General features: G+C 41.1%; 1 protein-coding gene across 1 annotated transcript in view; it reads left to right on the forward strand.

Annotated features, from left to right (window-relative positions):
• The first annotated feature begins 204 nt into the window (after window positions 1-204).
• The window catches only part of mpp7a (MAGUK p55 scaffold protein 7a), a 396,892-nt gene continuing 381,311 nt past the window's right edge, over window positions 205-15,785 (forward strand). The window contains exon 1 of the mRNA XM_048606808.1: window positions 205-548. The gene's annotated coding sequence lies outside the window, so the exon portion shown is untranslated. The remainder of the gene's footprint in view (window positions 549-15,785) is intronic.

Below are 15,785 nucleotides of genomic sequence, written 5' to 3' on the forward strand. Positions count from 1 at the left end.
GAGACATCTTAAGCACAATGGATCAGTCGCGTCGGATTCGGGGCCGAACGCACAGTCTGACGACGCGAAGAAGTGTGCGGGAGGGTGTGACGTTAGAGATTGCCCGGCAACGCTGGCGGTGATTGGCAGCTGGACGAGCCATGACGTAATCGTTGGGGCGGCAGGTTGAGGTGGAGGGAATGCGCAGGCGTAGTTGGCAGCGAATTGGAAGGGGACCTTGGGGGCTGGCTGGACGGGAGGGGACTGGTATCATTGACAGTGGCTTCGGTCCCAGTGGGATAGAGGGAGACGGTGAAGCTGAGTGAATCATTTAGAAAGCTTTCTCTCTGGGGGATAGTGCCAGCTAGTTCGAGTACAGTGTCGACACTTTAACACAGATTTCCGTCTACACTCACACACGCGCACCGGAGAAGGAGTGGCAGTTAGGTTCAACTGTTGTTGTCTTCTGGTCTCATTTTTATTTCGGTTGTGAGAAGGAATGTGTGCAGCGCCGGGATTTTATCATCAGAGATAACGCTGCGTGAGCCGCGTTGGACTTACTTCCAGAGGTATTAACATTTTAAATCTGCTCGCACAATAGTAGACGGACGCCTTTCTTTGCTGTGTGTAGGTATTTTCACGGTTTGGTGGGGAGATGAAGAAAGCACCATCATGTGCGACGGAGGGGATTTGAACCCGTGGCTTCGCGGTTTAGGGGGCGGTGGGCTTCTGTGATTGGAATAAGATTGCTGATTTTGGCGAAAGACGATCATCGGCAAATCAAATCTTGACGAACCGGCTGTGTTTCATTTAATCATTGACATTTGAGGTGGCGTTGTTTTTTTTGTCTGTTGATGTTGAGAGTGCAAGGCCAGTACGGCTCTCAAATGCACTGGTTTCACACCGTTTGAAAGGAAGGGGGTTGGGAGAATTCTCAATGTTTTGGGCATCACTCTGCGGGGCGGAGGCTTAAAGCCGAGCTAAGAGTTCACTTGAATCGGACAGATTGCTTTGCAATCTAACTCACGGTTGAATTTCTTTTGTTTTACACATCGCCCACGAATAGCATATTTATTTGAAGATTGAGTGATAAGGCGTGATTTATTCGATAAAATGAGAATTGGGTCTGCTACTGACCCGGAATTCCTTCCCCATCTCTAACAGCTGTCTCATGCTGAACCAGATTGTTTGCAGTGATGTCCTATTTGACCTTATTGTTCGACTTCTGATCCCATAAAGTCTCGGTCAGAAAGGACATCTTCTGTCACGTAACTTGCGTCTGCCCAATCGCACTCCAACTGTGCTGAGATTCTAACTTCCTTATTTTTCTCAGCTATCGACTTGGCTATTCCAATACAAGAGCTAAACACTGAGCATGCTGGAAATACTCCACAGGTCAAGCAACATCTGTGGGTGGGGGTGGAGGTGAATGGAAGACAGATTCAGACCAGTGACCTTCTTATTCGAACTGGAAAAAAGTAAAATGCAACAAGTTTTTAGCAAGTGGTGAGCTCGGCATAGGATGAACTGGAAAAGCAATAACAACGGTCATGAAAAGTGAGCATTGTCAACAGTTGCTGTCTGACAAATTGACGGTAAAACCATAGAAGAAGAATTTGGTTCATCAAGTCTGCTCTGCCATTTGATCATGAGTTGTATGTTTCTCAACCCCATTCTCCTGCCTTCATCCTGTAACTCTTGAATCCATTTACTAATTAAGAACCTGTTTATCTCTGTCTTCAATACACTCAATGACTGGGGCTCTGCAGCCTATTTTAGCAATGACTTCTACAGGTTCACCACCCTCTGGCTGAAGAAATTCCTCTTTGATTTATTGTTGTGACGCGCTGAGTTACAATGGAAAGTGTTGTTTTGCATGCTATAAAAGCAGATCGTACCATACGAAGTGCATCATGGTAGCAGAACAGGGTATAGAATAGAATGTTACAGCCACAGAGAGAAAGATCAGAATTAACATTTGAGCAGTCACTTCAAAAGTCTGATAACAGTGGGGAAGAAGCTGTTTGTACATGTATTTAAACTTTTATATCTTCTGCCTGATGAAAGAGGATGGAAGAGAGTATAACCAGCATGATTCGGGTCTTTGATTATATTGGTTGCTTTCTGAGGCAGTGGAAAGTATACTTGGAGTTGATGGATAGACGGCTGGTTTGCGTGATGGACTGGGCTGTGTTCATGACTCTAGTTTTTTGCGGTCTTGGGAAAAACAGTTGCTGTACCACGCTGTGATGCACCCAGAAAGGATGCTTTCTATGGTGCATCTATAAAAATTGGTAAGTGTCATTGTGACATGATGAATTTCCTCAGCCTCCTGAAGAAGTAGAGACGCCGTGCATGCTTGACGGTCATGTTGATGTGGATGGACCAGGACAGATCATCACACCCAGGAACTTGACGCTTTTGACCGTCTGCAATCCAACACCATTGTTGCAAACAGGCGGCGTGCCCTCCACTCTGCTTCCTGAAGTCAATGACTAGTTCTTTGATTTTGTTGACGTGGACGGAAAGATTGTCTTTACACCATGCCACGAAGCAGTTGGAATCTTTCCTATATTCTGTCTTGTCACTGTTTGAGATCTGACCTACAATGGTGGTGTCATCGGCAAACTTATAAATGGAATTGGGGCAGAATTTGGCCACAAAGTCGTGAGTGTATAAGGTGTGTAGTAGGAGCTGAGTACACAGCTTTGCAGGGCACTGCTGTTGAGGATTATGGTGGAGGAGATGTTGTTGTCTATTCTTACTGATTGCAGTCTGTGGGTCAGGATGTCGAGGATCCAGTTACAGATAGGGCTGCCGTGACCTGGGTCTCAGAGATTGGAGATGAGTTTGTTTGGAATTATGATGTTGAAGGTGGAATTGTAATCAATGAGTTGGAGCTTAACATAGGTATCCTTGTTATCCAGATAATCCAGGGATGAATGTTGGCCCAGGGAGATGGTGTCTGCTGTGGACTTGTTGTGCTGTAGGCAAATTGCCATGGATCAAGGCAATTTGGTAGGCTGGAGGTGATGTGAGCCATGACTAATCTCTCAAAGTTCTCCGTAATTATGGAGGTCAGAGCCACCGGGCAGTAGTCGTTGAGGCATGCTGCATGATTTTTCTGTGGCACCTGGGATGATGGTGGTCTTGAAGCAGGTGAGATTGTAGTAAGGGGATGTTAATGATGTCTGTGAATACTCTCGCCAGCCAGTCTGCACAGGATCTGAGTGCACGGTCAGGGACTCCGTCAGGGCCAGTTGCTCTCCTTACTTGGTCCTAAAGGGTCATCCCTTCACATCCCAGCATGGAAACAGACCCTTCAGCCCAGCTGACCAGGTTTCCTATACGGAACTCGTCATATTTGCTTGCGTTTGGTTTATACCCCTCTAAACCTTAGCTATTCATGTACCTGTCCAAATATCTTTTGAATATTGTAATTCTCACCTCTACCACTTCTCTGGCAGCTTGTTTCAGCCTCTCTTTATAACTCAAACCTTTCAGTCTTGGTAACATCCTTGTAAATCTTGTTTGCACCCTTTCCAGTTTAATAACATCCGAAAGCAGGGTGACTGGAATTGTTCATGGTACTCCAAATGTGGCCTTACCACTATCTTGTATGGTCGTAACATGACGTCCCAACTCGTGAACCCAAAGCTTTTACCGGTGAAGGCAAGCTGGCCAAATGCCTTCTTCACCACTCTGTCAACCTGTGAAGCTGCTTTCAAGGAACTATGTAAAAAGCAAAAGAACTGCAGTTGCTGTAAATCAGGCACAAAAACAGAAGTTGCTGGCAAAGCTCAGCAGGTTTGGCAGCATCTGTGAAGTAAAATCAGAGTTCATGTTTCGGGTCCTTGTTTTTCCCTTTCTTTTTAAGGGCTATGTACCTGCACCCCTTGGTGTCTCTGTTCTATAACACTCCCAAGGCCCTACTATTAACTGTGTAATTCCTGCCCTAGTTTATCTTACCAAAACACAACACCTTGCTTTGACCTGTATTAAACTCCATCTGCCATTCTTCAGCCTACTGGCCCAATTGATCATGATCCCGTCATACTGTTAAATAACCTTATCACTGTCTGCTTTACCATCATTTTTGGTGTGACCTGCAAAATTCCGAACCATGCTTCTTATCTTCTCATCCACGTTTTTTAATATAAATGATGAACAACAGTGGAGCCAGCACTGATCCTTACGGCACATCGCTGGTCACAAGCCCCAGTCTGAACATCAACTCTTAACCACCACCCGCTGTCTCCAAACATCAAGCCAATTTTGGACTGGACTGAATTGGATGGTTTTGAAGAAAGGTCACTGGACCTGAAGGGTCTATTTCTGTGCTGGAAATACGGATTGCCATTTTCTATCTGCTGTACTGACAATTTGGAAAAACTTGTGAAATCTGACAAGTCTGGTTCAAATTTGTTCTGTTGCTCTTTTTGTGAAATTTGAAAAAATATTTTATTCTTGAGAAGTGGGTAGTGCTGGCAAAGGCAGCATTTCTTGTCAATCCTGTGAACAATGGACTCATTTCAAATTGTTAAATGTCACTATGTTGAAGGTGTTCTACAGTTCTGTCTTTGTGATGGGTTCAAACAAGTTTAAGGCCTGCTCACTCATTTCAGAAATCAATTCAGAACAAAGTCGACTGGAGTCATGTTGAGACTCCACAATAAGAGTCACATTGAAGTGAAAGTCACTTCTACTGTCACCAGCTTTTTATTTCCAGATATATTCAACTGAACGTGAACTTGCCGCAGGGATATTGATCTTGTGCAATTTGGATTCCAATTTTGGAACTCTTTGTTACTGGCACACTTGTTTGGACTATACCCAATTTGTGACTTGATTTGTACTGAAAATGTTAAAAGTATGGCCAGAAAACTGTTAATGACGAGTAGAATTTCTCCAAGTATTGGAATTCGTAAATGGTTTTATGCTGAAACTGGTACAAGTTCAGTGTATGCAGGAAAAGAGAAATTGACAAAACCACTGGAAAATTTGGTGAATGAATTTTGCATGAAGATAATGTGAACAAGCAATTGGAAATTAACAGTTGGAAGGTACAGATAAAGAAAATTAAGAGGTTAGAAGGTAACTGGGACAAAATACCTAAAACAGGAAGAACATGGTCAAAATGAAGTTCCATGCAAGTCCTGAATCCCTCCCCAGTTGATCCTGGTTGACTTAAGATTTGTTCTCTATAGTTGGTGGAATTGTAGTGCCTGCAGGATGCTCTCTCAAAATATAGAAAAAAAAATAGACGCAGTAGATATTTTGACAAGCCAATCCCCAGCTTGAACACTACTTCAAATTGGACGAATCTGGCCATGCTTTTCTCTCGGGATTTCTACTGCCTTGAAAGCTCTGAAGTAAATGGCTCCTGTATATTACATGGAAAAGCTGAAGCATTGAGAAAAGGCTGCATATTCAATGTCACTCTGATGCAACCCTTTTTATTTGCCTTGATTTCATTGATTGTAACAGTGACTCAGGTAGCACTGAAAAACCTGTGCTTTTGTTTGCTGAGATCCATGAAATATTCATCTGAGACCTTGTAAGCCCTCTCAAGTGTGTGTAAAAGATTGTGATAGTTATTCAAAGAACGTGGGAATTTTTCTTGGTGTCAAGATTTTTCCTGGTTGATATTTCTTTCTTAATTGGTGTCACATTGCTGTTGGGGAGTTTGTAAGTCGCTTACAGCAGTTCCTAAATAAAATAACTGGACGTAAAGAATAGTTGATTGGCCTTGAACTGCTCTCAGTCAACCTGTGGTTGTCCAAGATCTTTCTTGTATTGCTTCTCACTGTTGTTAACATAATTACTCAGTAAACGTATTAGCTCCCAAATCTACACCAAATTTCCTTTAAACATCACTATATTTGAATCTCTGAAAATTGGTTTATAGCCTGCCACACAACTTGAGGAAGTCCAATCCAAGTTGTGTTACATATAACACTCATGCATTTATTTCTCCTTGACTTTCATATAGTCTTTGAGTTTGGTCATACATTGGTGTCTGCTACCATTTAGCTGAGTAGGACTGTCCTTGCCAGTTTCCATTCTCGCTGTCCAGAATGTGTCCAGCAATGACTTCTGTTAGTCTAGGCACCATATCAAGATCCCTAAGGATCTATCTATAGATTGTATCAAGGGTTGCATTGAAAAGAAAACATACAATCTATGGTATTCTCAACCCCTTGTGCTCTCAGATACCTTCCCTGCATAACAATCCTGGGTATGCCGAAAATTTCTCCATCAATTCACCAATTCATTAATTCAAAACTGTTATCTTTGCCCCTTGCCACTGATTCCATCTCCCTTTGCTTCAGATGAAACCAGCTTGCTGTCAATCTGGACATCGTATTTGAATGCATTTCTCCAAAACAGTTTGCTTCCATTTCCAAAAGCTGAGCTATTTCTTCTCATTTCAGCCCTAGACCTCTATAACATGTAAATGTCACCATGTGATTTGATCTTTGAATTGTTCTCTAGTTGTCTCCCATTAGAAAGTAGGAAATAAGAAAAGGACTGCTCTGATATTTAGCTGGATGGTGGCTAGTATTCTACCTTTAATGCCATGTTCCTGTACCATCCCCACATTCCTTTATGTTGTTGATATTTAGAAATCTTTTAATCTCCAGTCGTTGAATATGTTCAAGACAAACCTCCACTGCCATTCTAGGTAAAGAATTCCAAAGTTTGCCACCATCTGAGTGAAGAAATGCCATCTCATCTTGGTCCTAACCGGTACATTTCTTATTGAGATTCTGTCCCCTGCTTCTCGGACCCCTCAGCAGCGACAACCACTCCTATCCTGTTGATGCTATATTTCACCTTTCACCTCTTCTAAAAACTCAAGAGAAAACAGTCCCAGTTTGTTCAATCTCTCCTCGACTAGACAGTCCTGTTATTTGAGGAATCTGGTGAGCTTTTGTGGCACCCCGTCTATGGTGAGTAGATCTCTCCTTGCCCACTTTGGATTTTGCCAAGAGTGCAGTAAGACATCTTTACTCCTGCATTCAAATTCTTTTGCACAAAAGCCCAGCATACTGTTGGAGTTCTGAATTGCTGTATATTAGTTTTAACTCGTGAACAAGGACGCCCACATCCCTTTGGACATTAGCACTTTCCAATCTCTGATCATTTCAAATGTACCCTGCATTTCTGTTTTTCCTATCAAAGTGGATAATTTCACAATTTTTACAAAATCTTCCATTTTCCCATGTTTTTTGTCCACACTCTTTAGCCTGTGCAAATTCCCTCAAAGTGCCTTTGCTGCATCCTCACCTCACGTTTCTAGCTAGTTTTGTGCCATCACCAACTTGGAAATATTATGTTTGGAATCTCAATCCAAATCATTAATATACAGAAGCTCCCTATTACATGAACGACAACAGGAAGATACTGCATGCCCCGAGACACTCATCATGCTACCTTACATCAAGAACTCATCTGAACTGACCGCAAGACTCCTACGACCACTGGGCATTAGAGTGGCATACAAACCCACATCAACCCTACGCCAACTGCTAACCCGAACCAAAGACCCATTACCCACTATGGATAGGACCAACATCATGTACAAGATTCCCTGCAAAGACTGCGACAAACATTACATTGGACAGACAGGATGAAAATTAGCCACAAGAGTACACGAGCATCAACTAGCAACAAAAGGACACGACCAATACTCACTCATCTCCATCCACATGGATAAGGAAAATCACCAGGATCTTGAGGCAGGCGAAGCAAAGACAAGCACAGGAATTCCTAGAGGCCTGGTTCTCCACTAAGAAGGCTATCAACAAACACATAGAGCTAGACCCTATATATACTCCACAGCGAAGGAAAACCAGAAGTGAGATAACCCAGCTCGACGGTCACCAGAGTTTAAATACCAAGCGAGAAAACACAACAGCGCTTCATCGGAGGCTGCACTGATGATGTTACCCAGCAGGGTAATGAAACATCTGCGGAACAATGAACCAGCTCGGAGAGTCAACCAACCACAAGGAATGACAATTTCTTTCCAAATCAGGACAGTAAAATGGGTTGGAGGGGAACTTGCAGGTGGTGGTGTTTCCATGCATCTGCTGCCTTTGATCTTCTAGGTGGTAGAGGTAGTGGGTACATCATAGGAGCCTTGCTGAGTTAGTGCATTGGCAAGTGTGTACCATCTATAAAATACATTGTGTGTCAGTGATGAAGTGACTGAAGATGTTGAAAATAGCCGATGCAGTAGTTTTGTCTTGGATAATGTTGAGCTTCTTGAGTGTTGTTGGAGTGCATTCATGCAGGCAATTGGGGAGTAATCCATCACGCTCCTTTCTTGGTCTTTGTAGATGGTAAATAAGCATTGGGGACCAGCAAGTGAGTTACTTGGAGCAGAATCCTCAACATCTTGTAGCCACAGTATTTATATGGCTACTCCAGTTTAGTTTCTGGTTATTGGTAAGCGAGACATAGTTGATAGCGTTGTCGTCACTGAATTCCCCACTAATGAATATCATAGGATAATGGTGAGATTCTATCTTGTTGGAAGTAGTAATTGCCTAACACTACTGCCACTGGTCAGCCCAAGCCTGTTCATTGTCCACGTTCTTGCTGCTTGCTACCACTGAACCTCTTCGGTGTGCCTGTGTAGTCATTAATGATGCTGGACACTGGTGTAATTATCAGTTATTATCTCTGTTCTTGACCCCTTATGGAGGAAAGGACATTGGAACAGGTAAAGATGATTGGGCTGATGATACTATGCTGAGGAACTCCTGCAGTGATATCCTGTGGCTGAGATGAATGACCTTCAACAACTATCACATGACGGCATTGAGCAGAGAGTTTACCCCTTGATTCCCAATGGTTTCAGTGTTCCTTGCATTCCTGGATAATCCACATCTGGACCAAAGTTATAATGAAAGCAGTGGTCATGGTGGAGCCCAAGTTGACTGTCATTGAACAGGTAATTCTTAGCCAGTGCCACAACATACAATTGACAACCCCATCAGTCACGTTTTTCTGATGATCAGAATTCGTGTGATTGGGTGGTAATTGACTGGAATGGATTTACTGTGTTTTTTTGGATTGTATGTCCCTGGACAATTTGTCACATTGTCAGGTAGATGCCAGATTTATTGGAACAGCTGAGGGAGGGGCATGGCTCATTTGGGATGAGTGTCCAGTACTATTTCTGGAATATTGACTGGCCAATAGCCTTTGCAGTGCCTTCGTCTGTTTCTCAGTTTCATTTGAATTAATCGAATTGGCTGGAGACCAATGTCTGTAATGTTTCGAACTTCAGGTGTTCGAGTGCTGGTAGTTGTCACATCTCAAAATATTTTGGCATTTGAGTAGTTCTCAACCTTTGAAGTTGTAACCATAGTAGCTTAATTTGTGATGGGTGACTGACACCTTCCTATAATAGTCTTTTTTCCCCCTTAATTCTTCAACTTTTTATAAGCTTTTTTATATACTGGAGCTTTCAGAATTTAAAAAAACTTTACTTATTTCTGTTTAATTGCTTCTCTTGTTTCACATTATTTTTGTATTTACCTTTCACTGGGCACACACTGTCATCCTCTACAACTTGTCTGTGTATCTGTTCTGGGGTTTTTTTGATCCAGTTTTGGTTACTATTGTTTGTTGAGAACATGGAATTTTTCTTGAAAAGCAGAAAAACGCCTGTCTAGCAGTGGTTCTGCAATCACTTCTCTGGCTACAAGGCATGTCCAGCTTTCTGCTATCTCTCAAAACTGGAGGGCATGAAACTAAACAGTGGGTGAGAGGGTTGTGATGAAGAGTTCACATGACACATGAATGAGCAAAGGACAAGGCATCAGTCCAGGCTGGTTTTGCATGAAGTAGGATAACTGGTCTATGATGGGAAGTTGGAGAGCATACAAATTTGGAAGTACATCGTGACAAAGGTCAGGAGGAAAAATGGTTAAAAGACTGTTAAATTTCTATCTTTGTCTGATCTATACAGCATTGGTAATTTGGATGAATATTGAGCACAAATAGAAATAAATGGCTATGATATGATGGTCATTTTGCAACCATGTCTCTCTAATAGCTAAATCTGGGGGCTGACATTTAAGAGTATTGAACATCTTGGAAGAAAAAGAGGTGGCGTAACTTTTCATAAATGAGATCAGTATAGTCGAGAGTTAGTAACTTGGCTTGGAAAATCAAGATGTCAAATTGGATTTGATGCAGCTAACTAAGAGAAGGGGGAAAATGTCCCTGGTGTAAATAGTTTATAGGCTTCATAACAGTGGTTATACTAGGACAGAGTATAAATTTTAAGAAGTGCTTGTAAAGATACTGCAACAATTGAGTGATTTTAATCATGTTATAGACTAGACAAATCAAATTGGGAATGATAGCTCCGCACTCGAGTTCACAAAGTGTTTTTGGGACAGTTTCCTAAAACAATATTTTGGAACCAACCACAGAACAACCTATTTTTCATCTGATATATAACAAGGCAGGAATAATTTATAACTTCATAATTAAGACTCCTGGCTAATTGTGTTCATGTTCAGGTTTGAGGGTGAAAAACTTGGGACTAAAGCTGGTATGTTAAATGTAATGTTAATTACAAAAGTATGACAATTGGCAAAAATGGACTAGTTAAATGGGTAACAAGCTAAGATAGGGAAGCAGTGACAGACATTTAAGGAACAAAGATGCATTCACTTTATAGGGACTGTACGAGAAGGATGCACCTTCTAGAGCTAATTGAGGAACTCTGGGATTGTTTCAAATTGAACTAAGATGTGTACAATGCTGTGAAGATTCGTAAGCCAGAGATTGTATTGGATATATTTCAAAAACCTCAATGACTTGGGGGTGGAAGGTGTGAAAGTCAGAAGTTTGGAGTATGAGCAAAAACTAGCAAGGAATATAAAAACAAACTAACACATTCCACAAGTGGTCAGAAAAACAGAGGCAGAGAAGTAAGCATTGCTTCCTTCCAGGATGCAACTGAGTGATTAATAGGAAACCAAAATTGCAGAGACTTTGAGCAAGTATTTTGCATCCCTCTTTACGGAAGAAGATGTGTAAAATATCCCAAGGAAGGTAGAATATGAAGGGGCAAAGGGAAGAGCAAAACGTGGAACCGTGATGAGCTTTAGACAAAGTATTGCTGAAAATAAAACCTACTAAGTTTTTTTTGCCATTTGACAGGACAAAATCACAAGAATACCCAGCCTCCATGGGGCAATTATTTATGCTGTACTAGAAGAGGGTAGTGATTGGCTAGCGAGTTGACATTGGTAAAGGTGCTGCCATGGGGAATGCACCAGGGAATGGATGACCTTGCCTTTGTTCAGTCTGAAAAGTTGGTCTGCATGGAGAGGTTCTTGCTGTTTAGAAAGAACAAGACCGTGTATGTGAATATATGTGACTTCTACAAAGTATAAGAGAAACCACACCGCAAGCCCCACAGATAATTTAGATTGTTTGTGTAATTCTTAGCATAATCTGGATTGTTTAACAAGTGCTGTCCAATCTGGAAAAGTACATTTTCACATCATGTCAACATATTTGGAACAGAATGACAAATTCTGCTTCATTTTAACTTTTTGCTCAGTTGTGCTCTGCCCAATCCCCACACTCCTTCTGTTGCTTGACTGATCTTTTGCCAGTTGGAGCATCTTTGATGTTTTGTTCTTTGTTCAACCATGCTTGTATTGACAGTTATCTTGATTGGATTGCTTTCTGAATTGTCACGAGCTCACTGTGTGTGGTCTTTTTGGCTATGTGCAAACCTACCTGCTGTAATTGTGAGACTGCTTCCTTGACCTTCCTTAGCAGATGCTGGAACTGAGCTATCTATAGTTAGTTTTGCCTCTGAACTGATTCAACAAACAACTTAATTGCCAGTACAGTCTCCTTCACTTTGCACCAGTCCTCGTCTTTGCCGTCTTTCTCTCCATTTAATCACAGGAAACCACAGAGTAGTGTGATTAAAGGTTTCTTTGAGTGCTTGAGAATATTCTCACTTCTGTCATAGTTAAATGTGTGGAAAGTTTCTGGTTTTAGGCAATGAGTTATTGCCAATTATTTCATGATGGGGGACGATGAAATAAGTTAGAGAGGTATGGTAGCTTGCTCCTGCACTTGGCAGTGTCTAGATCAGTTGACAAAGTGCAAGTTTAAAGCCTGAGGGGTGTATATCGTGCCATTCTGTTGGCAGGGGGTCATGTGTGGATCAACAAAATAAAAATGAGCTGCCAACTTGCAAAACTGACCTTTTGCATTGGACAAGGTTATTTTAAATTGACTGGTGCGTAAAGTCTACCTGCTGTGTTTTGAAAGCTCATTATTTGTTTCAGTGTAAAGAATGGTTAACTCAGTCCAAAGTAAACAGACTTGCTTTTGTCTAAAACATATAGGTGACTTGAACGAACAGATGCCAGAACGAATATTTAATATTGTGAAGCTAAATAAGGCAGGAATAGATCTTCGTTATTTACATGATAAGTTAGAATTATTGCTAGTATGTGTAATAACCAGTCTGATTACTGTTTTGAACTTTGCTTTTTGTAATGTAAGATTATAAGAGGTAATTGTGTAACCGATTACTAAAAGGAGTTTTTCCTAATGTTCTGTGTGAAACCATTAATCTGCTGAGTTTTAACCTTTACATTAACTTCAGTCGTTCGATGAACAGCAGCATGGCTATCATGGGAAACACAATTCCTGGTTATTAGTCTTAAATCCTCCAAGGAATTTTAGTTGGATCCCATGTAAATAATTAGATTTGGGTTGAGAACTAAGAGAAAGTAAGGCCATTGAGGGGGTGCATTGCAGGGTTGCACGAACAATAGTGGAGCCTAAAGGATTATATTAAGAGGGCTGTTGTATTACACATAGTCATACTACCTTGAATTCAGAAGGTGAAGCAGTGAACTAAATTGATGGAAGAATTCAATGGGCTGAGCACAGAGAAACTAAGTGGTGGGGAATCCACAACAAAGTAGCATTATTTTAAAACGTAAATGAAACAGTTGATTAGTAAAAGAAGGAAGCATATGTTCTCATGAAGTACAAATTTATAAATGCCATGTCAATCGAAATTTTGAGGGTTGAGCTCACTCTAGTTTTTATGAGGTGAGACTGTCACAGTTACAGATCAAAGGTAGGGTCAATGGAGTTCAGTTGCAGTTAGGGCTTGGTGGGCCTGGTTTAATGGCTGGATCATATTCTAACTTTTTTGTCTCCAAGGTTTGTGTGCGAAGAGTTTGAGTTCCCCTCAATCCTCTGGACAATGCTTATCTCACTGTGTCATTTAAGATTTTGATTATTTGGTCATTATTGCAAGGCTAACAATGCAATTTGGCTGTGCACAAATTGATTGCTACATTACTGCATTAAAGGAGTGACAGTACTTTGTGAGGGGTTTCAGGAGCTGAGATTTCAAACCCATATTCTCTGTGACCAGCAACACTAACTTCCACCTCTATCGTTGTAAGTCACCAGTCTTGTCTAAGTCCAGCTGCAACTTGGATTCTAACTCTTAACGCCATGACTCTTTGAGCTCAACCGTTCCAGCACTTCTGTGGCCAGCCTCCCAATTTTCACTGTGACAAATTGAGGTCATCGAAAATCTTCTGCTTAATTTGTAACTTGCGAGTCCATTTCACCCATCACCTCTGTACACATGATGTCCATTGGTTCCTGGTGAAGCAACTCTTCCATGGCTTAGTGTCAGATTTCATTAATGTACATGTGAAACATTCTGGAATATTTTACTACCACTCGATCAATGCAAGTCAATATTGTGAAAGACGACACAAAAACGTTGTCCTTTTACAGATTAAAAACTTGTGTAGATATCCACGATGAACAATAGTTGCACAATTGTAAATGAGTGCTGAATTCTGGTTATGACTGTGATATATTTAGAATATGTGTTTAGTGTCATTTAATTTTAAATTAAATCTCTGACTACTATTATCCAGTGCAAGGTAGTCTGGAAGAGCCAGAGACCATGAAGCACATAACCGATGCTTAGTCATGTTCTCGAGGTGTTTTAACAACAGAGAACGGAATACCCGGTATGAATCTTTTCAGATTGAGAACGTGCGTGCACGTGCTTTTCATTGCATTGCACATTTGTGCTCCAGATAAATTTTTATTTGAATAAAGTTTAATATTTATATTATTATGGTTCTGTTTTAAACTTATTACTTATCCAAGTATTACACCATACAGCAGTACATCTTTTTTTGCAGACTGACCCCGAGATGGTAGAACTGTTGTATGAAGAGAGACTGATTAGAACTGTATTCACCGGAGTTTGGAAAAATGAGGGTGATCTCGTAGTAATGTTTAACACTATGACAGGACTAGATGGAGTAAATGCACAAAGGATATTCCTGATGACAGACTGGGAAATCAAAGACTGACCAGGACTCTCAGTCTAAGGATATGGGGTAGGCCATGTAGGACTGAGAAGATGGAAAATGAGCCTGTGGAATTCTTTGCCAGAGAAAGTCGTTGAGGCCAAAACACACTTTTATGAAGGAGTCAGATATAATTCTTCAGGCTAAAGTGACGAAAGGGTATGGGGAGGAAGCAGGAATAGGGTATTGAGTTGGATGATCAGCCGTGATCTCATTGAATGGCGAGTCGGCTCAAAGGGCCGATTGGCCTACTCGTGTTCTTCTTTTTGTATGTTTCCGTGCTTGCATTGTAAACAGAACTTCAGTCTGCTGTAGACCAGAAGAAAACTTCTTTCAAGAAATATTTCTGTTTTGGAGGCATTTCCCATCTTCCCTCCCATTCCTTCTCTTGACGGCTGAAATGAATAACAGAATAGGTTCCTTGCTCTCTGCTAAGTCCCTCACATTGTTACTGTATTGATCTATACAAATGCACAGGTGTGATGAGCAGAATTGCTTTCTCCTATGCTGTAAACTACAATAGATTTTCGTGTAAGCCATTGCCCTCTCAGCTACGTTTATGTGGACCTTGATCTATGTTTTATGAAATATTTTTACACTGAGGGTTTTAGGCATTACAGGATATGTATTCTATTATCAAGTGATAACTTCTGAGTGAGAGGTTGGAACTTAGAGCAAAACATTGATTTCGACAGAATTATTGCCCATCACTTCAGTGATGTGGAAATATCATCACACAATTTATAGCACAGTGTTTTGTGAATTATCACAAAATATTCCTTCCAGACAATAATGATATCAGTTGAAGTAGAACTGATATAACAAGGTGTGGAGCTGGATGAACACAGCAGGCCAGGCAGCATCAGAGGAGCAGGAAAGCTGTCGTTTCGGGTCTGGACCCTTCTTTAGGAGTCCTTGTTATCTCAGACTCCAGCATCGGCAGTTCCTACTATCTCAAAGGATAACTGATGTTGTATGGAAGGATTATTTTACTAACACAGTGACTTCTGTCCCTTGGGTACTTCAGTCACTCATGTTAGTGATAATTCTGAGGGATGAAAACTTCTGGTGTCTCCTAAAGGTCATTGAAGTGCACAATTGAAAGGTAATCATAATTTATATTATGTAGATTCTTTTTAAAATGGATTGAGCTTCGTTCAAAGAAGAAACCATACTCCGAACTTGAGGGGCGATTGCTGAAAATTAAATTCACTTAGGGAGAATGGAAGACTGAGGGGACAGAGAAAAAATTGAATTCAAAATCAACAAAAGGGGGAAGGGAAGGAAACAAAAAACAAAAGAACTACGGATACTGTAAATCAGGAACAAAAACAAAGTTGCTGGGAAAGCTCAGCAGCTCTGGCAGCATCTGTGAAGGAAAAAACAGAGTTA

This window comes from Rhincodon typus, chromosome 2, assembly GCF_021869965.1.
Source record: "Rhincodon typus isolate 14 chromosome 2, sRhiTyp1.1, whole genome shotgun sequence".
In the NCBI taxonomy this organism is placed as follows: domain Eukaryota; kingdom Metazoa; phylum Chordata; class Chondrichthyes; order Orectolobiformes; family Rhincodontidae; genus Rhincodon; species Rhincodon typus.